The sequence below is a fragment of the Symphalangus syndactylus genome, chromosome 4, assembly GCF_028878055.3.
Source record: "Symphalangus syndactylus isolate Jambi chromosome 4, NHGRI_mSymSyn1-v2.1_pri, whole genome shotgun sequence".
NCBI lineage: Eukaryota > Metazoa > Chordata > Mammalia > Primates > Hylobatidae > Symphalangus > Symphalangus syndactylus.
Window position 1 is genome coordinate 15,969,557 of NC_072426.2, and position 23,770 is coordinate 15,993,326.

At 38.3% G+C, this 23,770-nt stretch overlaps 1 protein-coding gene, 1 long non-coding RNA gene and 1 other non-coding gene across 4 annotated transcripts in view; 2 read left to right on the forward strand and 1 right to left on the reverse strand.

Moving 5' to 3' along the window:
- The window catches only part of TENT5A (terminal nucleotidyltransferase 5A), a 380,492-nt gene that overhangs the window by 343,552 nt on the left and 13,170 nt on the right, over positions 1-23,770 (forward strand). The gene's annotated exons all lie outside the window — the stretch shown is intronic.
- On the forward strand, positions 1,931-21,006 carry LOC134736444 (uncharacterized). Its single transcript, XR_010120444.1, has 2 exons — positions 1,931-1,997; positions 18,097-21,006. It is a non-coding gene; the product is annotated as an uncharacterized lncRNA (long non-coding RNA).
- On the reverse strand, positions 18,499-18,631 carry LOC129481443 (small nucleolar RNA SNORA70). Its single transcript, XR_008657434.1, has one exon. It is a non-coding gene; the product is annotated as a small nucleolar RNA SNORA70 (small nucleolar RNA).

Below are 23,770 nucleotides of genomic sequence, written 5' to 3' on the forward strand. Positions count from 1 at the left end.
CTCAATGTTGTCATTACTATAAGACAGTAAAATAGAGCAAAGGGCTCTGAACTGGAAGATAAGAACCGGAACTTTTAATAATGATTTTCTTACAAATTAACGGGATGACTTTAGTACTTTAGTCATGTCTCCTAATTTCTTTCAGTAAAATCAGGGGGTTTACTGCTTGGTTCCTATATTGTGTATCTTAAAAATAATATGATTATGAATAAACAAGACAATTGCCAACTGTGTTTGAGAGAGAGTGTGTGTGTGCGTGTGTGTGTGTGTGTGTGTGTGTGTGCTATGCTGTATATACTTAAACTAAGAGCTGCTGGTTACCAAAAGAAGGCTTTTAAATTGAATAAAATAATCCTGGGATAATGATTTCATTTTGTTGATTAGCCAATATCTAGAAACTAAGGACTAGGCAAGTGGTGAAGAGGCTGAGTGTGTGCTCTGGATCCAGAATGCCTGGGCTTGAATCTAGACCTATTATTTATAGTTTTGTGATCTTGGGAAAGTTAGTTTCCTTGCCTGTATGATTAAGACAATGAGTATCTTACATCAGAGTGTTGTTAGATGGGATGGATTCACATGTAAAAAACCCTTAGAACAGTGCCTGACAAGGATAAGAACTCAATAAACATTGGCGATAATTCATCTTCCTCAAGATTTTATTCTCCTATTTTCCTTCTGATAATTTACCATTTAGAAATGAGATAACTTACCATTTATTTATCATTTACTAAGGAGATAACATGTCATTAAAAGTAATAATACATTTTAAAATACTAAAGCCTTTTTTGTTAGAAATCTCCAAAATCAGTTGGGCCTTAGCTCCAAGTCTCATCAAAATCTGGTATAGACTCTACTGATATATCAAATTGAATTTTACTCACTTTTTAATCTCTAATTGAAATGCTTTTTTTTGTAATCAAAGGAGTTTCTAACATCATCTGAACAAGTGGAGTAGAAGTGGCTCTAGTTGTTGAGTGTTTACTACATGGTCAGGCTATTATTCTCCATTTTGCAAATGTTCCCTCACATAATCCTCCCAACCTGTGAAGTGAATATCATTCCCATTTTATAAGCAAGAAAGACTCTAGCAAGTAGGAAATGGTGAAGCCAGGATTTTTAACCCAAATTTCAAATCTTTTACTCTTTCCGTAACAAATAATGTGAATAAAGGGGAAGGAGAAAGGGTGAAAGAAAGGATGGAAATAAGTAACTTCCAGGGAGCTCTGAATCATGGTCCCTTTACTATCCTTACATTCCTGTAAGTCCCCCAAATGCTTAGCATTCATCTTCCTCTATAGACTTCATCTCTGCTCTTAGTCCAGTCTTTAGAGGATCAGGCTCCATCCTAAAGGGGAGTGTAGAAGACATGGCTTTGGGCAGCCTCGTGGACTTTTTATCCTGTGCATTGGGGCATAAAGCACATTTTCACATAATATCTAGGAATTCTCAAAGTTCTTGCCACATATGATGTCCTGGAAAATCTATTTTAAATTGTCTCCTAAATTGTTTTATTTGGGGGCAATGAAGACTGGTGTTTGCAAATAGAAAACAAAACAAACAAACCAACAAAACTCTCTGAGAAACGCTTTAGGATCCTGATGTCTGGCTTAATTCAATTATATACTAAATATCAGTTAAAAGCAAGAAGGTGAGTAGTAACGAATTATATGTGAGATGAAAAGGAAAAATCTGAAAAGCCAGTCCTGAAGTTAAAACTCTCCTTCAAGTAGGGAAGGGTGATTGGCATCTGGTGACAGTAACGGAGCTCACATTGTCTTTGTCCTTACCACATTGCTGTGGTGTATAAATTTTTGCCATTCCAGGTACCCAAAGCTATTCTTTCTGATCTACGGGCAGGCCAAATGATCTCTGTTCTATCAGAATCTAACCCAACCAGCCCCAGAGTCCACTGGAAGGAATGGGAAGGGGATGCCAGAAAGCCTGGGCATGCAGGGGAAGTTGTGCCTGCTGAAGTCTGCCTGCTGGGTCTGTACAGTGTGAGTGCCCTCACAAATGCCAACTTCTTTTGACATATTCTATGCAGCTTCTGGAGGACTGATTGATATAGTGTGTATATTTATTCCCTTTAAATCTCACAGTGAAATGTGATCAGTGTTGGAGGTGGGGCCTGGTGGCAGGTGTTTCAGTCATGGGGGTGGAACCCTCATGAATGGCTTGGTGTCCTCCCCACTGTAAGGAGTGAGTTCTCACTCTGTCAGTTCTTGGGAGGTTTGGTTGTTAAAAAGAGTCTGGGACTTCCCTCTCCCACACTCTCTTGCTCCTGTTCTTGCCATGGGACACGCCTGCACCCCTTCACCTTCCTCTGTGATTGAAAGCTTCCTGATGCCCTCACCAGAAATAGATGCTAGCACCATGCTTCTGGTACAGTCTGCAGAACCATGAGCCAAATAAACCTCCTTTCTTTGTAAATTACCCAGACTCATATTGATGTGGTTTTGCTCTGTGTTCCCACCCAAATCTCATCTTGTAGCTCCCATAATTTCTATGTGTTGTGGCAGGGACCCAGTAAGATGATTGAATTATCGGGAAGGGTCTTTCCCATACTGTTCTGGCAGTAGTGAACAAGTCTCCAGAGATCTGATGGTTTGATAAGGGGAAACTCGTTTCACTTGGTACTCATTCTCTCTTTGCCTGCTAACATCCATGCAAGACGTGACTTGCTCCTCCTTGCCTTCCACTATGATTGTGAGGCTTCCCCAGCCACATAGAACTGTAAGTCCAATTAAACCTCTTTCTTTTGTAAATTGCCAAGTCTCTGGTATGTCTTTATCAACAGCATGGAAATGGACTAATACACAGATATTCCTTTATAGCAACACAAAATGAAGTAGTGACACACAGGCACACACACATACACAAGTCAAAACCAAAATCTCACTCTGGCAGTTGTATGTATGTATGTATGTATGTATTTTGAGACGGAGTCTCGCTCTGTCACCCAGGCTGGAGCGCAGTGGTATGGCTCACTGCAACCTCCGCCTCTGGGGTTCAAGCAATTCTCCTGCCTCAGCTTGCCAAGTAGCTGGGATAACAGGTACCCGCCACCATGCCAGTACTCTTTCCTCTCTTTTTATATCTTTTCTTAGGTGACCTCTTCCATTTCCATGTATCTGAAGGCATCTTTACCATTTTTCTGCTTCCACCATCACCACTTTTGTCTAGGCCAGTGCCTTTTTGATCACTATGCAGAGTAACAAAGTCACTTCACAGTACAATCCAGTACTTGCATATGCATGCCTATACGCACAAAAATCTGAGAGGAAATGTTATGAAATGATGTGATGGCCTCTGATGTTTGCTTCTTTCTTTCTTTCTTTCTTTCTTTCTTTCTTTCTTTCTTTCTTTCTTTCTTTCTTTCTTTCTTTCTTCTTTCTTTCTTTTTCCTTCTCTCCTTCCTTCCTTCCTTTCTTTTTTTTTCTTCTTTCTTTCTTTTGTCTGCCTTTTTTTTTTTTTTTTGACAGAGCCTCACTTTGTCACCCAGGCTGGAGTGCAGTTGTGCAATCTCAGTTTGCTGTAACATCTGCCTCCCAGGGTCAAGCAATTCTCATGCTTCAGCCTCTCAAGTAGCTGGGATTACAGGTGCACGTCACCACACCCAGCTAATCTTTGTATTTTTAGTAGAGATGGTGTTTCACCATGTTGACCAGGCTAGTCTTGAGCTCCTGGCCTCAAGTGATCCACCAGCCTCAGTCTCCCAAAGTGCTGGGATTACAGGAGTAAGTCACCATGCCAGGCCTGGCAGTTTTAATGTATTCACATAGTCATGATCAGGGGCCTGGGCTGACATGATATGTTTCACATTTGAAGAATGTTGCAGCTCAGAAAATCTTTGATAATTGGCCACCTGGCTCTAGCCTTTTTCTCCTGATGTGACGAGGGAAACATATTTCTCTGAAGGACTTGGCCTCTGACTGGATCACGTACATCCCAAGTCCTGGTTGACTTTTCATCCTGGCCACAACCTGGCCTTGGAGTCATCAGGTTACTGCTGTGAAAAAGTCCCCCAGTATGGAGCCCCTTATTGTGGGCCCCATTGGGAAGTTCATCCACAGGAACAAGGTGACCAGGTCAGGACATGGAAGCCTAAAAGGCTGCTTATTTCTGACTTTCCAAGAAATGGGCTTCTGTTATGAAATAATTCCTTCAATGCCCTCAGTTCAACATTGATCATTGTAGGCTGTTTCTTTTACTAAAAGTGAAAGTGTCGTTCTTCCAAGGAAGTCTACCTATCCCTCAGTCTCAGCTCAAAATTCCTCTCCTCAAAGTACGGTAGTCCTCCCATATTCTTGGCTTCTCTTACCTACAGTCATCCTTGGTCTGAAAATATTACATCACTACTCTTGCATTTAGGGACCACTATTAAGTAAAATCAGAGTGACTTGAACACAAGCACTGTGACACTGACAGCCCATCTAATAACATGGAAGGCTACTAAAGGCAATGCAGGCACAATGGCTGAAGAGTTCATCATGCTACTTAGGATAATACACAATTAATAACTTATGAATTGTTTATTTCCGAAATTTTCCACTTACATCATTCACCTCACTTCATCTCATCACACAGGAACTTTATCACCTCACATCATCACATGAAGAAGAGTGAGTACAGTACTATAAGATATTTTGAGAGAGAGACCAATTTCTCATAACTTTTATTACAGGTTTTTTTTTTAACAATTGTTCTACTTTATTTTTAGTTATCTGTTGTTACTATGTCTAATTAAACATTATCATAGGTATGTATGTATAGGAAAGAGCATAGTATATATTGGTTTTGGTACTATCTGTGGTTTCAGGCATCCACTGGGGATCTTGGAACATAGTCCCCTTGGATCGGGGGGTACTCTAGTCTCTGCTTGGTCAGGTCAAATTTGGAAGCCTGCTTCTGGCTGATCAACTCCTAAAATCTATATAAATCTTCTAAATCTTGTTAAAGGCACTTGAGAGAGTAGAGGTTACAGGTCAGACAAGTTCGCTTTGTATCTGGCCTTCCACATCTCAGCAGAACATCCTTGAGCAAGTTAGTAAAGCTTCTTGTGCCCATTTCCTCATCTTCAAAATGCACAGGGATAGAAGCACTTACTTCATGAGGTTACTATGAAAGAATTCTAAGTGAACTCATGTAAAGTCTATAGAACAGCAGCTGGCCTAAGTCAGCATTGGAACTGATAAATGTTGCCTATTATTCTCATCTAGAAGTCTGAGAAGTTAGTTCACTTCCTAGAATGCTAGTGGACTTGACAGACTACTTCCTAAAGTTCTAGTTGACTCTTTAGAATCAATCTGATCCTGGAGGAATGAGATGGGAAATAACATAGAGTAGTGAAAGAGGAATCTTGCCTTTGGGTGCTCTGGAGATGGCTGAAGATCTGAGTCATAGGGAAGGCTCCAATGGAGGCTCTAGGGAGTAGGTTCTGACTTCCAGAAACTAAGGCAGGAATAGCATCAGTGGGCTATAGATCTTTGGTATCCCAGGAGCAATTATACTGGTAACTTTAAAAGGTAAAGGCAATATAGGTAAACCAAGTGAGAGACAGCAAGCTATATTTACTTGAACTATAGTTTCTCCAAGGGCCAACCTTGGCCAAACAATTTAAACAGGATTAAATTAACTCTGAATTCCTCCCAGTAAAGGGGTGTTGAGTGGACTAGGGAATGATGAACAAACAGCCCCAGGTCCAGGTTGAATTGATTTGTTCCATAAACCTGGCTTGGTTAAATCCAATGATGGCCTTTAGAGACTTCCAGGGACTCAGCAATGCCTACGTGTGTTCTTCTTCCCCTGGCTGATTCAAGGTCTACCACAAAAAGAGAGAGAGGGAGAGAGAGAGAGAGAGCTTTTAAAAAAGTTTAATATGGTATAGAACAAGTCATAACTGTGTTTTTATAGTTCCATCAAGAATGTGCCACACTTTCCTTGAGGTCAGCTAAAGGGATTTTTGTGTGTGTGTGTGTGTGTGTGTGTGTTTGAGTGGACATCCATGCAAACTTTCTTCAGCAGGTACTTTTTGTTTAAAAAAGTTTTATTTTTTTCCATCTGCAATGAGATGCCAGTCAATTGGAATTTTTAAAAAAATATTAACATCCTTGCTGATATAGATAGGGAAGAGATGATCCTGAAGAAAAAGCCTCTCTAGATTGTGTTTATTGAAGCATATTTTTAAATGAACTGAATTATCTTTTTACAATGTACTGCATATAATTTGGCTCCCATAAAAATGAACTGCCAAAGTGGAATGTTTTAGTAACAATTAGTAAGTTGAAACAATACAAACTTATGCTAAAAAAGTAGTGTCTTTCAAAAATGGAAATAACAATAAAAAATTTTAATAACCCTGTCTGTGCCAGAAAATAAATATGAAGTTTAAAAAAGATATCACTAAATAGCATACTTAAATCACATCTAAATAAGAAAATTAGAGTTGGTGAAAAGGTACTTAATTTCTTTTAAAAAATAATTATCAATTAGCCTTTTGGCATCATACTGCCTTAATATCAAAGACTAGAACAAAGATAAGCATTTTTTTTTCTGTAAAAGGTGGGTAAATATTTTAGGATTTACGGGCCAAGAAGCTAAATTGAGTATAAGTGGCTACTTATATGGCAAAAGAGAACACGTTTCCACAATTTTAATTGATGAAATTAAAAATATAATGGAGTACAATTTTCTGTAATACAGTTTTGCTAAGAAGAAGAATTGATTTTTTTAAAAGAACATTTTACTTAACAGATGTTTAACATTGGTGTTCCGTATCCTCTAATAGATTGTAAATATTTTTCTCTATAAACCTTTCCTAGCTCCTGGACTATACAAAAATAGGCTATTGGCTAGATTTTGCCTGTTGGCTATTTGTTGATCTTGGGCTAGATGCCCAAGAGAAGACCAGCAAAAGCATTGTCACAAAAGAACAAGCAATAGTTAATCAGTAACAGCTGCTGGCTACTGCTTCCTACATATGGGCTGTTGCTGGGATCCTGGGTCTTGATAGCGGCACTGTGCACTAGTTTTAAATAACAGAGAGTCCTTCATGGAAATTTGTAATCATTGTTTTAGCAGGTATTGGGAGTAATGTGAAAATGATAGTAAGCATCCTCATATAAGAAAAAGAACCTAGCACGGAGCAGTGTGAGCTGAGAACATCCAACACAGAAGGGGAAAGGAGAGGCTTTCTGAACGGGCAAAAGAAGAGAAATTCCCTTCATGTCAGTGGCAAAGAGTAATATAGCCTGTTTCTCAATGAGGAGGAACTAGAAATTTAAATCAGATCTTACCTAGAATTGTGTATATTTGTGTTCATGTTAATTGTTAGTAAAATAAATTATCACTATTATTTCAGAATATACGGTGGCTTCAGTTGTTACTTATCAATCCCTTTGCCATCTTTATAAAGTCCTAAGCGAAGAAACTACCTGTGTACACAGTATATAGAGCCAGTTATATGTTGGTACCTACTGGAGTCAAGTTTCTGAGCTTCAAAGTGAGCATAAACATGTTAGCAGCTATGAAGCCACCTTCTCAGACTCCTTTCCAACCCAGTGGTGTATTAACATGACTCTAATCTGCTACATAACAATGTCTTAAGTTGTCCACATCCAGGTTCTATTTCACATATGGCGATCCATTAAACACATTTTTGTTTTTGCCAGGTGAAGTAATTTATTCATTCAAAAGCCTTCAATCATTTGTGTAAGTATTTAATCCCCTTTTCATATTTTTGTCTCCCAGGTAAAAACATTATTTTTAAGGAAAGAACTCACTCTCTAGAGTCAGGCAGCTGAGTTTGAATCTTGAAGCTACCCTATGTGCCCTTGAGCAAGTTTCTTATTTTTCTCTGTATCAGTTGCTTCAGCTGTAAAATGAAGATGACAGGTTTTTGTGAGTATTAAATGGTTTTTTGTTTTTTTGTTTTGTATTAAATGAGTTAATCTAGGTAAACTGTTTAGCATATTGCCAGGCATATATGTACACCATAAATATGATCTATTTGTATTCATTATTATTATTCAATTCACCTGTGATATTTATCACAATTCTATCGTCATTTTTGACATCAAAGAAAGATACTTAATTTAACAAACTGATTCACAAATATTTATCTAACAGTTACTCTGTGCCTGGAAGTATTGTAGGCACTGGAGACATAGCATGAACAAAGTCGATAAATACTTATAGTCTTGAGGGCCTTTAATCTTGGTGGGAGGAGGAAAGAGCAGAGAATTAAAAAAAATACAATAAAATAAAATGTATCCTATGACAGGTGACAATAAATGCTATGGGGAGAATTAACCCAGGAGTAAGATAGGAAATGTTGAGGGAGGAAAGGTTGCAAGTTAAAAAAACAGGCTGCATGATATGGAAAGTCTTCCTGGATATGGTGGCATTTTCATCTAAAGGGTTGAGAGGCCTGGGCTAGAGTTTCCAGAATTAGCAAACAAAAATACAGGATGTCCAGTTAAATTTGTCAGTCACCCTATTATTTTATCTGGCAACTATACTTGGTAATGAGGAATGCACTGGGAGCCTTGAATCTTCCTCTGGGATAAAGGGCAAATGTGATTCAGTGATAAATTTTGATGGGAAGAGGGTGTCATAGGTTGTGGAATGAAGAACATTGCAGAGCCCTGGGGCTCCATTTGCCCTACTGCAGAGGCCTGGACAGGGCTGTCTTATTCTGAGTCATTGAGGTTTGGGGATTTCTCTTAGATTCTTGACTGTGGGTGAGTGGAAAGTAGAACGTGTTGGAGCTCTAACGTGGAGGAAGTTGGGTTACTTCCTTGTAACTCCTGATATTTGTTACTTAGGGTCACATAAAGCCAGACGGAAAATGATCTTAGATGTCTGGTACAGGCAATACCATTTTCCCCCTAAACCCAAATCAGTTTTATTTATTTATTACTTATTTATTTAATTTTAGTATTTTTTCAGGCAATACCATTTTCAGGGAACAGACCCAGAAATGTCACACACTTTGTTTAATATCAAGAAAATAGTGCTTCTTCGAACCAGGATTATTGATTTAGATGCTCGAAAGGTCAGTGAGCTTCAAGAAAAAGATCCTCCATATACGATTTTCCATTTTTTTCTGTAATTTCTTTTTAAAATTTTTATTTTATTATTTTATTTTACTTTAAATTCTAGGATACACATGTAGGATGTGCAGGTTTGTCACATAGGTAAACATGTGCCATGGTGGTTTGCTACACCTGTCAACTCACCACCTAGGTATTAAGCCCAGCACGCATTAGCTATTTTCTGTGTGATTTCTCACCCATGGTTCAGTATAGCAAAATTTCCTCCAGAAGCACGATGTCAATAGTCGGTAACAGTAGTTTCTGCTGTAATTTTGCTTGTAATGATTCAATGCTGTTCTCTTATACAGTGAGGGAAGAGTTGGCTTCTTCTTGGCTCTGGAAGTATGGTGGTGGTGTTATTATTGCGTGACATTTAAAGATGGGGATGGCTTACTTGAACATGAGGGCAGGAGTTTGTGTCCATTTTGTTCATTTTTGGAAGTTCAGTTTCTAGAAGAGTGCCTAGTAAATTACTAGGTACTCAGTCAATATGTTCTGAGTGACAAATATTTCCAGTATTACAAGATTTTTTAAATGCAAAAACTGGCTTTTGTCAAGTCACTTTAAAATAATGCTTATTTGTATGGTGTCTTCTTGCAAATGCTGTAAAAATGAATGCCGCAGTGGTTAGAGTAGGCCCAGAGACTGACTGCTGAGTTAATCCTTGCTTCCTGTTTCCTAGCTGTGTGTTTTTCCCTTATCTTTGCACCTCTGTTCACTCTTCTATAAAGTTGGGATGATAATAATAGTGTAATATTAGTACCTCCTCTGTCACCAAATTTTTGAAATAAGTTGATATATAAAGCACTTAGATTAGTGCCTGTCCCATACAAGGTACTCAAATATTAGCTATTAATATTTTAATCTCATATTATCTCTAATATACTTTCTAGCACATGGTTTATTTTCTATAATAATTTTTGAGTGACTAATAATGTTTCTCTGTTAGAAAAAATGTAAACTTCTTCAATATTTAGAGTGCTTTTTTAAGATATTGAAGAAGAGTAAAAGAGTATAATGATTAAAAACATCACCACTTGACTAGTCTAGGCATTAATAATACCTTTGAGAGAGAGGGTGGGCTGAGTAAATCATGAAGATAAATATAACTTTTTCATTGACCTCTCTCAGGAGCTGGAGAGCAAACATATTTCTATGGGAAGGAGGCAGTGCCTTCCTCTTCTAATCATAGATCATGTCCACCTTGGCAAGTTCAGGGCCTTTCATGGGATTTTATTGTTGGGAATCCAAAGAAAACACAGTTGAGAGTAAGGTCTCGGAGGGTGGCTTGTCAAGATGAATGTCTGCACCATTTTCTTCTTACAACTATGCCCATGTACAAAGTATATCACAGAGGTAAGTGACGCCATCCTTAATCTATCACAATTTGCTCTCTTTCTCCCATGCCAATAAATTCACTGTGGCTAAATTTACTGATGTTCTTCTCAAAAGTCAAACCCCATAATCCCTCCTCAGCCCCCTACCTTGATTCTTTGAAGTGCTTCCAGGATGCTATCCTTTGTGAAACTACGTTCTTGAAGTCTCAGACAACCCCCTTTCACCTCGTCTTCTCCTCTAGCCACCCTTTCCTTCTCATTTCCCTGTGGTATCTCCTCTTTGTTTCCCTGTTATGTGTTTATGGTTCGGGGTTCTGTATTTAGTCTTCTCTTCACATAATTTCATCTTCACCTATGTCTTGCAGTATCGTGTATTAATTAGTAGAGTAGACTCATTAAATGGCTCCCAATGATATCAGGTCCTAATCCTTGGAATCTATAGATGCTAGTTTATTTGCTGGGGTGGGCATCTTTGTAATTAAGTTAATGCTCTTCAGATGGAGGGATTACTCTGCATTGTCCTGGGTTATCCAGGTAGGCCCTGAATGCCATGATTCAGTGTCTTTATAAGAAGAAGAGTGAGGGAGATTTGATACAGAAGGAGGGGAGAAGGCAATGTAACCACAGAGGCAGTGATTGCAACAATGCTGTCATGATTCAAGAAATGCCATCAGCCACCAGAAACTGGAAGAGGCAAGAAATGGAGTCTCCCCTAATATCTCCAGAGGGAGGGTGCTTGCCAACACCATGATTTTGGCCCCATGATACCAATTTTGGGCTTTTGGCCTCCAGAACTGTAAGAAAATAATCTGTTATTTTCAACCCAAGTTTGTGGTAACTTGTTACAGGCACCATAAGAAAGGAATAAAACTAGAAAATATAAAACCTGTGGCTTTAATTACTGTCTTTTTTCTGAGTGCCAGATCCACATAACCAAACACCTGCTGGACATCCCTACCAGCTTTCCCCTTTAACATTAGAGCTAGCCATTACTGAGCACTTGCAATGAAGGACTTTAGGCACTGTTCTAAAGCCCTTCAGAAATGTTACCTCATTTAACACTCACTAAAACCTTTTTAGGTAGATACTTTATTATCCTTGCTTTATAATGAAGGAACTGAGTCACAGACAATTTAAGCAGCTTGCTCAAGGTTGTAAATATGGTAAATGCTAGAGCTGGAATTTGGGGCTGGGTCTGATCTGACTTCAGAGCCAACACTAATGACAATGCTCTGATGCCTCAAATTGCCTGATGTCTCAGGTTACTCAGAGCCTGTGCCTTGCCCGACCAGCAGTGTACAGGGCCTCTGAGGACAGATCACTTTAGATGAATTCAGAAATCTTTTACAGAGTCATCACTACCTGCCAGGTGCTTAGTGCCAGTCCCTTGCAACCATTACCAGGGGCAACTTGCTGTTTTCTGTTCAAATATCAAACTGCCAAAATCTGAGACAAGAAAATTTCCCAAATCTCATGCAACTTCAGAGATAGATCCTACACCGGGAGGAACACCTGAGCCAGACAGGAATTCTTGTGGCCTCCTAAAAGCTTCATGTTTATTGATAAACTCTGTTCATAGAGTGTTGTGGCTGTCATGTTGCCACAGCCACTTTCACTGTGTTGCCATTGGGCTCTGGGAGCAAAGTAAAAAAGTTGAAACTGAAATAATCCCTTTTAGCATTTATGGAGTTTGATCTTCCATGCTGTGTTTGGTAATCTGGAGTCCTGGCTGTTCAATATTCCCTTTCTAGTTCCTCCCTTATAGTTATCACTTGAAATGTGAACAATAGTAAAATGGCTACAATATCTTAGTTATCTACTAGGTGCCAGGTAATATACATACACTATCCATTTAATGTTTTTCACAGTTATGCAAATAAAATATTTTTGCCATTTTATGTGTGAGAATACAAACGCTTAGAAAGGCTAATTTGTCCCAGCTCACACAGCTAGTTAGTGACAGAGTAGAGTTTGGATTCAGAGTATCAATTAAAATTATTGAACTAGATGAGATTAAAGACAATTGCTTCTTCAGGTCACTTTGGGCAGAACTAAGGGAGGGGGCGGGAAAGAACCAGGTTCTTCATAGTTCAAGAAGTGGCCAGTTCCAGTTTCTTCTCCATTCTCCAAAGAGCCTGATATTGTGATTTCTGCCTGAGAGTGCTTCATGCTTGGACACAAGGGACTTTAGTAATAATGCTGATATTATTTTTGTTGTATAAGTCCTTATAGTATACAGTGCTTCTGCCTAAAATAGCTTTTTCTGTAAGCATGGGAGGGCAGGAACTCGCCTTCATCCTCAGAATCCTATGGGGCTAATTCCTCTGTGCAGAGATAGATTTTCTGTGAAGCTAAAGAAGTTTACATCTTCAGGGACTCTCACTTGCTTGGGCATATGCTTTTCTAATATTTGAAGGAGTAAAACATTTTAGCCACAATTAAGACTGCAGTTTAGGCTGAGTGTGCTGGCTCACACTTGTCATCCCAGCCACTTGGGAGGCTTAGGCAGGAGTATAATTGCTTCAGCCCAGGAGTTCAAGGTTACAGTGAGCTATGATCACACTGTACTCCAACCTGGTGACAGTGAGACCTTCTAAAAAAAAAAACTGCAATCCCTTTTCATGTGAATTCTTTTCCATGCCTTTTCATGTTGGATAGTCCCAGACTGGCTGTGGACATTTTTGAGATTTGGCTAATGGGAAATTAAATTGGGAGTCCCTCTATTTGGGTTTAGTGAGATGGATTTATGTGGTTTGCAGTCATTTTCAGGTATAGTAATTATTATTGCTACCTGTCCATGTGCAGGAATACTTTCAGAAATCCTCTCCCCACTCATCTGGGATCACAGAATGAAGACACAGTGGTTGTAATACTATATAAGCATGTTGTGCTGTGCCAGAAGTATGTGGGCAGTAGAAGAGAAAGAAGACTTGAACATTTTTCAAATCATCATAACAAAAAAATTGTAAGCAAAGGTTTTGAATCTCATCAATGCTGTGTTAAGTCAGAAAAGTCAGAAATCCTCTCCTACCATACATAGGGGTGCAATCAAAGAGTATGAAATCAAGAAGAAAAAATAGAAAAAAAATGTAGGATGAATCAGGGATTTAATAAATAAATATTTTTCTGGATTCTTTTTATGTTTGTGGTATTTGTTAGCTGTTTATATGTATACTTTGTGGTGATTTCTCATCTTAACTAAATATTCATACATATCTATTACTTATAATTTTGTATTCTTTTAAAGAGGTCCCCCATAATTATATAATCTTTAGATCCCACAGATCATGTATCTGCCCCTGCCAATACAGCATTTAAACATGCACTAACTAATTAGACTCTTCACTGAATCTTGGTGACAGGAGGGAGGGGCAAGAATCCAGACAGGTGGGCTGCCAGGGGCGTGGCTTTGGAACTGGTCCGGGACATGGGCTCTCTTGCTCTGGTGTAAGCAGGGCAGGCCCCACATATTGTCTTGGTCCCCATGCCTGACTCATATTATCATTTTTTTTCAACAAGTCCAGTCTAATGAACAGGTAGCTGTCAGCACTACAAAGGAGGGAAGACTCCCGCACCCGCTACCATATCTCTTCTCCACCTCCTGTGGTGGCTTAAAATACTAGAACTAAAGGCACATTCCTTTGGGTTTGGTAAGTTTTTTAGTCTTTGAGAGTAAAATTAAAAGCAAATGTTTTACAAGCAATTTCATCATAAGTCAATATTAAATATCCCTTAGTCCCGAGGTTTAGGAATGTTGATGAGGATGATGACGATCACCTACCAATTTCTGAACATTTACTATGCCTCAGGCAGTGTGCTGCACAGTGTAGTGTGCAGCGTCTCAGTCAATCCTGCAACTGAAGGTTAGAGGGGGAAACTGAAGCTTAGAAGGGGTCATGCAGCTCTAAGTGACTGAACAAGAGATTAAGGCACAAAAATAGTTAAATGACAAATTATGAGGCAAAGGCTTTAAAATTTCAGGCATTTCCCAATTATGCCTTGGGCTAGCCTTTCCCTTTGCTGTTTTCCTCAACTCTAGTAAAATGCTGATTACTACTTCTCTTAATCACAAGCAACCGAGTAGAATATATTCTACATTATGTGGGGTTTAAAAAATTAACCCCCAGGCAATGGAAACATGTTTTCTTCAGCATAAGAAACAAAATTGGGATTAAACACCAAACGACACCTGGATTGCAGAAAAAATCAATTACCAAAGGGGAAAAGGTTTGCAAGACAACTAGAGCTGGGCAGTTAAACATTAGCATTCAATGGTTTGAAGTGTTTAGGTTTTGCAATGGTGTGGTTTGGAAGCTTTCCAGCAGAAAAGCTATTTTCTTTTAAGAGGATAACTCTGCAATATTTTCTTTGCTGAAATAATGTGATCCTTAATGACGTCTTATATGACCCAAACTTTAAATAGACCCTATTATTTTAGCTGACCTCATTCTAACCAGGTTTTTACAGGTCAGCCATGAACTATCAACAGCTTCCTGATAATTAATCCTACTTACCCAAGTAACTGTTAGCCTGTTAGCCTTATCTATGCTAAGAGGAAGCTTTTCTATGTACCAGACTTCCTCAGTGAATAAAACACAAACTGAAATTCTGCAGAGAGGGCCAACATTGTGAGGTTTGAGAATGAAGAAACAGATTGAAGATTACAACGTTGCCCTGTCCTTAGCTCCTTCCTTGCTGAAATTCTGTGGTTCATCTGGCACAGGAATGGCTTTACAGTAGAGTCAGCAGCACAACTACTCAGGTCAGTAGTGGTTCTCTGGATGGCTCTATCAAAATGCATGGACAACAACATAAGCAGTTACCTAAGTGGTCCGGATTGAGAAGCAATGCGGGAAGATATCTCCAGGAAGAAGAAAGGTGATGAAATAACAAAACTGCTTTCTTCATTTGGTGAAGGGAGTAAGGAGCTCATGCTGGTCCCATCTAGCAATTTGTAAATGGGTTGTTTGAACATACGGGTCTCAACATGTTCATAGATTGTGGGTGTGTGTTTGTGTGTGTGTAAAATGAAAAGGCTTATTGTTAGATGTAGCCTCATGTCAGCATAGTATAAAGTTCCTCAGGTATGGGCATGCTTTATAATTAAAGGATTTCTGCATCTGTAATTGCCCATGACATGTACCTTTTCTTTCCAAGTCACATTTCTGATTTTCAGTGACGATTTATTATTAATCTATTTTCTCATCGGGTTAAAAGCATATCCCAAAAGTTTAAATCCAGTGTGCTCCAGTACATATAAAGAGACTTATTAAGATGATCTTTTCTTAATAAGTCGCTTTGTATGTACTGGAGCCCGAAACTTCATTAGCAACTTTAATTTCGCCCTGGTCCTGTGGTCCTGTGATCTCGCCCTGCCTCCATTTGCCTTGTGATATTCTATTACCTTGTGAAGCACGTGATCTCTGTGACCCGCACCCTATTCGTACACTCCGTCCACTTTTGAAAATCCCTAATAAAAACTTGCTGGTTTTTCGGCTCGGGGGCATCACGGAACCTGCCGACATGTGATGTCTCCCCGGACACCCAGCTTTAAAATTAAAAAAAAAAAAAAAAAAAAAAAAGATGATCTTTTCTAAGAAAGGTAATTGTATCTTACATTATACAAAAAAAAAAAAAAAAAACATAAACATGACATATAGTCAAGTGCACTGTGCATTTTCTTTTCTCACTGTGGCAATGATGTGAATTTTTGGACATGTTGTATGGTGGTGACTTTATACATTAAACTGAGCAGAGACCAGATTGCATTGTGAAGTTCAGAAAAGCTAGAACTGGAAACTCAGAAGCCCAAGAAACATTCTTCAGAAGGAATGAAGACTGAGTAGACTTAGGATTTAATATTTCCTGCCTGGTTTGGAAATATTCTGGATTTGTTTCTAAACTTTGCTAGACATATGTCAGTGACTCAGAAAAGTCATGCTCAGCAGAGAGGTGAGAGAATGACCTACTGGTGACCATCAGGTTATGTTTCAATTTTTAAAATATGTATCCTTCAGGAAAAAAAATGGCAGGTTACATGTCATTTTCCAATGTTAATGGTTGAATTTTACTAGATTTTTACTATGCTTAAGTTATTATAATTTTTTTTAAAGAATAGATGGAACATAAACATAAGAATGTGAAACTTAAAATACATCACAGGACTCTGTTTCCTCTCTTTTTATGTCTCCTCTTAGGTGACCTCTTCCATTTCCATGTATCTGAAGACATCTTTACCTTCTTTCTGCTTCCACCATCACCACTTTAGTCTAGGCCAGTGCCTTTTTGATCACTATGAAGAATAACAAAATCACTTCACAGTATAATCCAGTACTTGCAAATGCATGCCTATATGCACAAAAATTTGAGAGGAACTGTTATGAAATGATGTGACAGTCTCTGATGTTATGTTTTCTTTTTTCTTTCTTTCTTTTTTTTTTTTTTTTTTTTGACAGAGTCTCACACTGTTGCCCAGGCTGGCGTGTAGTGGAGAGATCTTGGCTCACTGCAAACTCCACCTCCCATGTTCAAATGATTCTCATGTCTCAGCCTCCCAAGTAGCTGGGATTACAGGCGCCTGCCGTCATGCCTAGCTAATTTTTGTATTTTTAGTAGAGGCAGGGTTTTGCCATGTTGGCCAGGTTGGTCTCAAACTCCTGGCCTCAAGTGATCCACCGGCCTTGGCCTCCCAAATTGCTGGGATTACAGGTGTGAGCCACTGCACCTGGCTGAAGTTTTGTATTGTACATTATTCTCTTTCACTGCTATTGTGGGTTAAGACCACTAAAATGACTGCATAACTGTGATGGGTTGTGACGTACAGTTTGAATAGCAGTAATCTAAGATAGCATCATCATTTGCCCAGATATCTGCAGCAGTCTATTAACCCATTTCTCTTCTATTTTTCCCTCATGAATTCCGCATATCGCAGCAAAAAGGATCTCAAAAGATAAATCCAGTCATGCAACTGTCCTGCTCAAAGCCTTCAGTAGCTTCTAACACTTACACAAAAAAATCTAAAATCTTTCAAACTCCTCACCACAAACGTACATGATCTGAACTTTGACATTCTGTTCAGTCTAATCTCACGCCATCTCTCCCTTCCTCTGCATGCTCTGGTTCCATAGAACACATTTGAGTTCCTCCAGTACAAGAGATTTTTGCCTGCCCAGGTACAAGTTGCTCCCTCTGCCAGGAACACTCTTCCCAACTTCTGATGACTGGCTGGTGTTTACTCTTTAGTCTGGTCTTTTCTTTACAAAGACACCTTTTTTAACCATCCCGGTTACAGTGGATCATTCCTTCTTATTTTTTATTTCAACCCATTGTTTGAACACTTACCACAGTTGGAAAGATGGAAAGAAAATATGACAGCTAGAAAACTGACCAAATAACAGGCAAGATGGGGGTGGGTGGAGGACTCACAGCAAGAGATAGTGAAGTCTTTTAGGGCTGGATGTGTTCATCTTAGGATCAAGGACTTAAAACTTTGGAATTGCGACTTTACGCAATGTAGCTTGCCTGTAATGCCTGCCTTTTCATTTTTGTGTAATACCGAATTACATTGATTTGGAAAATTCTACATGCCTCTACTTTGCTAAGAAGGATGAAGGAAAGAAGGGGTTTGGTTAAACATATGCTAACAATGTTTTTTTCTTTGACAGGAAGTATTGGTGAGCCTAAGAGGCAGCAGAACAGTGGAAGCCTTCCTGAGTGCAGGGCCTGCCACTTGTTGAGGAGCCATGACTGGGGATGCATTTGACCCCACAGCCATCTGAGATAAGACACTTCTCAACTACCATGTCTTCAGATTCATCTGCATTAAACTTGATAGAGCCCCATTTCTTTGTGATGTGGCCAGGCAACTTGAACTTGGCCCTGCATAGGGACTCAATCACATGCTCCTTGTTCTGCACCTTGGTATGGACGGACATGATGACTTGACCAGTGTAAATTCTGGCCATGGTACCCTGGGGCTTTCTAGAGATACCCTGCACACCTGTCTGGAGCCTACACTGGGAACAGTGCAAAGTCAAAGGTCAGAGACACAAACATACATTGGAAACGGCTGTCTCCTATGTTCTTTAGAGCAACCCATACAAGAAACAAGCTGTGTATACAACAAAGGAGGCTGTTGTTTGCAGCCATTACACCGAGCCCCTATGAGGAAAGGAGTACAGCTGGCTTAATTGACTGCAGATGAATAATTTAAAAAGTCTGCTGAGTCCCAGAATTCGGGGTGACAGTGGTAATCAGAGTGACAGAACTCTAGAGAAAGGCAGTGTTCATAGAAAAGAGTCAGAGGTTGCTGGTGGGGTCAGCTCCCACCAGCTGGAGGTTCTTTTCTTGATTCAGAGCTCACAGGGTTTTATGTGGTGTTTTAATAAGAAAGATGTTTCCATGCTTGAACCATCCCTTCTCTAGCTTGGAGGTCCTTCCTGTGCTATAAAGATCACAGATAATTTGCTGGCTTTGTACAAGGGCAGTACTGTTGAAGGGGACCTGCAAGCTTCTTTGTCCCTAGAAACTAAAAGTCCCCATTTCTGCCCCAGCAGTTCCAAATGTACAAACAGGTATTTTCACATGGTATCACTCCTCACTAGCCACCAGTTGCAGGATGGAGTTGCAGGATATATTATAATAGTTGTTTTTGAGTTCAGGTAGAACTTGGAATCAGCCAAATTTGCCTTAGGCTCAAACTGGATGCCCTGAGAGGTAACTCCCACAGTGTAAGATTGAGAACATCATTTGAACTCCCATGGGCCTGATGCCTAGAAGGAGAGCAACCTGGTTTTTGCCCGTTCTTCTGCCTTTGCTGGTCTCCATGCCTAAGCATTACATTCTATCCAGCTCTTACAGATGAGTTAGCTGGCCTGAGTGCCTACAAAGGACCAGGCATTCTCTAAGGCATATTTTACATGTTGCAAGGCACATTTACCATGCTCTAAGGCATACTCTAAGGCATATTTACATATTTACATTCATCTAATACCGGCCATTCTGTTTTTCCAGCCTGGCCTTCTGTCACAATCTTGGGTTTATCCCTTCTCAGCTCAGCACTAGGGGAGTGTTTCTTCAAAGCTCTGACATGTACTGTGGGTGCTGTTCCCAATGATTCCCATCTTTCTGATTCCTTTTAATTCCTTAGTAATGATTTGTGCTAACTATTTTTACTTTTTTTTCCTCCGAGTCTCAACCTTGAAGAGTTTACTGTGGCCACTTGAAATTAAGTATGGGCTGCTTTTAATGGGACTAATTGTTATAAGTTCTCATAGGAAGAATCAATTTCAAGAATGAGAAAAAAATCCATCCCCAGGGTTCCTGCATCCTACTCTCAGCCTCATGATTTAATCACTTAATTTTAGAATAACGCACTCAGCTGTTTCCACGTCAGCCACTGACTTTCCCCAAGAAACAAATAATAAGGAAGATGTGGCCTTAACTAAGATGGCCTTGCCATAGGTTAAAGGATCATGGATAGCCGATCTCTAGTGCCTCTAGATCATTGGAACAAAGCCATTTTCTTCCTCAGACCAGGTTGCTTTGATTTGCAATTTATTATAAACAAAATGAACTGGCTATTTTGGGGCTTGGGTGTGAACTATTACCTAAATCCTGACTAGTCATAGTTTGTGAAGTTCTGCAACAAATGCCTGCCTCTGTCTCTTTCATTCTTTTTCTTCCTCTTCCTCTTTTTTTTTTTTTTTAAAGAACATCTTTTTCTGGAACAATGAAGCAGATAAGAAATATAGGGAACCATGGAGAGTTAAATAGCATTTATGGAATTGTCAGGATCATCTACTGACAGTAAGAGCAATAACACAGAAACAGACTTCAACTGGCAAGAGACAGCAGGTCACTGCCTGCAGGGGTTGACCAGCTTAGAAACTTGACTGTTTCATGTGTTTGGGTAATGTAATCAAACACAAATGCTCAACCAACTTATGCTCTAATAGCATTATATTTGATATCTTCTACTTAATTGTAATTAAAGTTCAATTTAATTTCCTAGAGCAATTAAATATATTAAAATATTTTATGGGCATTTATTAGCCCAAACTGATTTTTAAAAAACACAGAGTGGCATCAGGAGGGTTCTGTGTTTGAGAAGGCCACAATGCTTTTCAGTGAGATACTACATTTGTCCATAGGCTTAGGGAGAATAATTTACATTTCAGTTTTACAAAATTAACATTATGGTCAGCTTTCAACTAGGTATGCAAAAGCCTTTAATTTTAAGTGGAAGAATATCTGTGGGTGTGTGAATATTGAATGAATTCCCTATATTTAATTTCTGCTATAACTTAATAGCCAATAGACAATAAGAAATGTTGCTGTCAGGGAGGCTTTTATGGAAATGAACTGAAGAAAGAAGCATAATTCTATACAACGGATGGAAGAACACCATACATCTCAGATTTCTGAAGACGTGAAGAGATTTCAAATAGACTTTCCCTTCGTCCTTATAAGCATATTAGTTGTTGGGCCACATACTTTGATTTTTGATTTAGGATACATATTCACTATACTCAAATGTCCTAAAAGTATAATAAGAACAAAAGTCTTAGTCAAAATGTATATGTGCTTATTATTGTAGAATTTCAGTAAGTAGTAACATAACATCCTCAGAAAAGGAAATGGTATGTTTTTAATTCTGTATCCCATGTATGAGAGCACAATTTGCAATCCAAAATTGATTAATTTTCATATATCACTTGATTAAAAAACAGAATAGTGGTGGAAGCTTCTGGAGTATTCCCAGAAGCATTAAAAGATAAACAATAGATGGACAAGTTAAATCTGCAATAAAATCCCATTAATCATACGTAGCTGAGGCTTTAGAAGTGAGTCATCAAATAATCACTGGAAACTTTGAGGATATTTACTAAAATTTTAAAGCTGACTATATTCCAACTGAAAATATTATCCCCCTAAGTAAAAAGAGAACTTTTATCTGACACACAGAGCATATCTAGGCTATATAATCTATATTATTTGCTAGGTGATTTTTAAGTAACCATAGTTACTAGATCTGAAGAATTTACAGCAGGTGTCTGTTGCAGTGGTGATGGCACTAGATTGATTCAACAGTCATTTATTTGTACTAATGAATAGGAAATGAGAAAGATTTGTGAAAGAACAAATAATCTAGGGGAGTTAATGAGTGCATGTGTGCATGCATACTCTAACTTCCCAAGGAGGCTATGTTGTAGAGCGCTCTCCCCCACCCACCCTCAACTCTGCAGCCCACAGGTAGGGAGGGGGCCATGCCCTATATTAGGAGGGGAGTCAAAGGCCAGGCTTACTCAAGTTTTAGTGCAGTATAAAGTGCAGTTTGTAAAGCCTCTGGGTAATTTGATCAATACAGGCATTCGAAATCTATAACGCGAGTTCCAGAGTAAATGTTTGGATCAAATTGATCTTTAATTAAATTTAGAAGAAAACTAAAATTTCCATTTTAGTTGAGTAAGAACAAGAAGTTTAGCCAGATATCTGGCTGTTAAATATGATGTATATAAAACATCTAAATAATTAGTTTGTTTTTCAAACTTTGAATTCAAATGTCTGCTGTCTTTAGATTCAAAGTGGATTAAGAATTAGTCATGATAACTCAATTTCTTTGATTTATGAAGAATGTGTGACTCAAAATAATGACCGATCCAATATGCAAAGGGTAATTACTTTTATGTTGGAAATATTCTTATGTCATTCCTGCACTTGGTCTAGAGTTATGATATATATATATATATATATATATATATATATAAAATGAAATGCAATGCAACGTACTACAAAACACAATTCAAATATTATGATAGTATATTTATTCAAATGATTTCCATGATTCCACAAGTTCATATGGCAATTACACAGTTTCTGAATTTAGTATATAAAAATGATGCTAGAAAAATGGGTATCTACCATTTTTAAACATCTCTTTGAAATGTTAAAATCTCATATAAAAATCATAATAGTATGTATAATAGCTAAAGTGAAATATACTATTGTTAATGTTATCATTTACTTTTAAAATAGTGAATTAAAAATACATACACTATTCTGCACTACTCTGAGCATGGACTAGACTTAATCTCCAAGTATTTCTAGCTCTCTGGAGTATACAAGGTGCCTGTGTCATGTCTGAGTACTTTGACCTTGATAAGCCTTGTAACCCACAGAACACAGATAATGTTCCAAGACATGTCCAGACTTGTAGAAGACATAGACAAGTCATCAGTGTTTGCAAGAAATATTTCTTTTTTAAAACGCAGCAACACAATCCATATCTAGTCAGTGTGAGGATGACAAACTACTGCTCACAAGGATCTCACAATAAGTAAATAGAGTGGGATGTGGTTGCTAAGTTAATTCCAGTGAATCGCAAAAAAAAAAAAAAAAAAAAAGAAAACCAAAATCTTTGGAATTTCAATGGAAATCAGGGAGAAATTGTTGGGAAAAGAATCTTGAGTGCCATATATTTTTTCCCTTTCTAATATTTTGACATGAGTTTATGTTAAGAATATCACTTTTATGCTAATCAATTATTCACTTCCATAAATAATTATGAATTTCAAAACCTAAAGGGCAGTTCTATTACCCTTTAGGGATATCTTACTTATCTAAACTACCAATATTCAGCCTTCTTAATCATGTGTCAATCCAAATTCTCTTTTATTTCCCAGCTCCCCTGCAGGAGTTGTAGTTTATTGGAAACTGATCTCTTCCAGCCGGACACTTTCATGGTTCAAATATCAATAACTTTTATAGCTTTTGTTCTCCTCTACAGCTTCTCGGCTAATGCCTAATTTACTAGCATCTTGAAGCCTTTTCTTTTGTTAGGAAAGAAAACTTGAATTTCTTTTATTCCATATTACCAGAATAAATGTTGGCATCTTAGCGTGACTTCCTATAGAAAGTCTACAGCTAGTTTCCGTACTTACACTTAACAATCTCAGGGTTTTTAAGGTAGTCATATTTTTCTTCCTAGAGTCTGGTTTGAACAGTTCTTTTTTTAAGTGTTTTAAAAATGTCCATTGTCTGAGTAGCTTCAAGGGAAGCTTTTGTTTAGTTATTATGTTTTGTTCAGTTTTTCAGACTTTCTAAGATGATGTGTTTTTTGGTTGCTTATCATATTCCATAGTAATTTCTCCCAAACATCAAAATAACATTAGTTGTAGTATTTAATTTGTAATTTGTTTGGCAACAGATAATTTTGAGGTCAGGGAAGGAAGTTAATAGGAAAAGATAAAAACAAGTGATGGTAGAAATAACACTAAGAAGGTTATTTTAAACAAATATGCATTATTGAATCAATGTATGGTTTATGTATACATATGA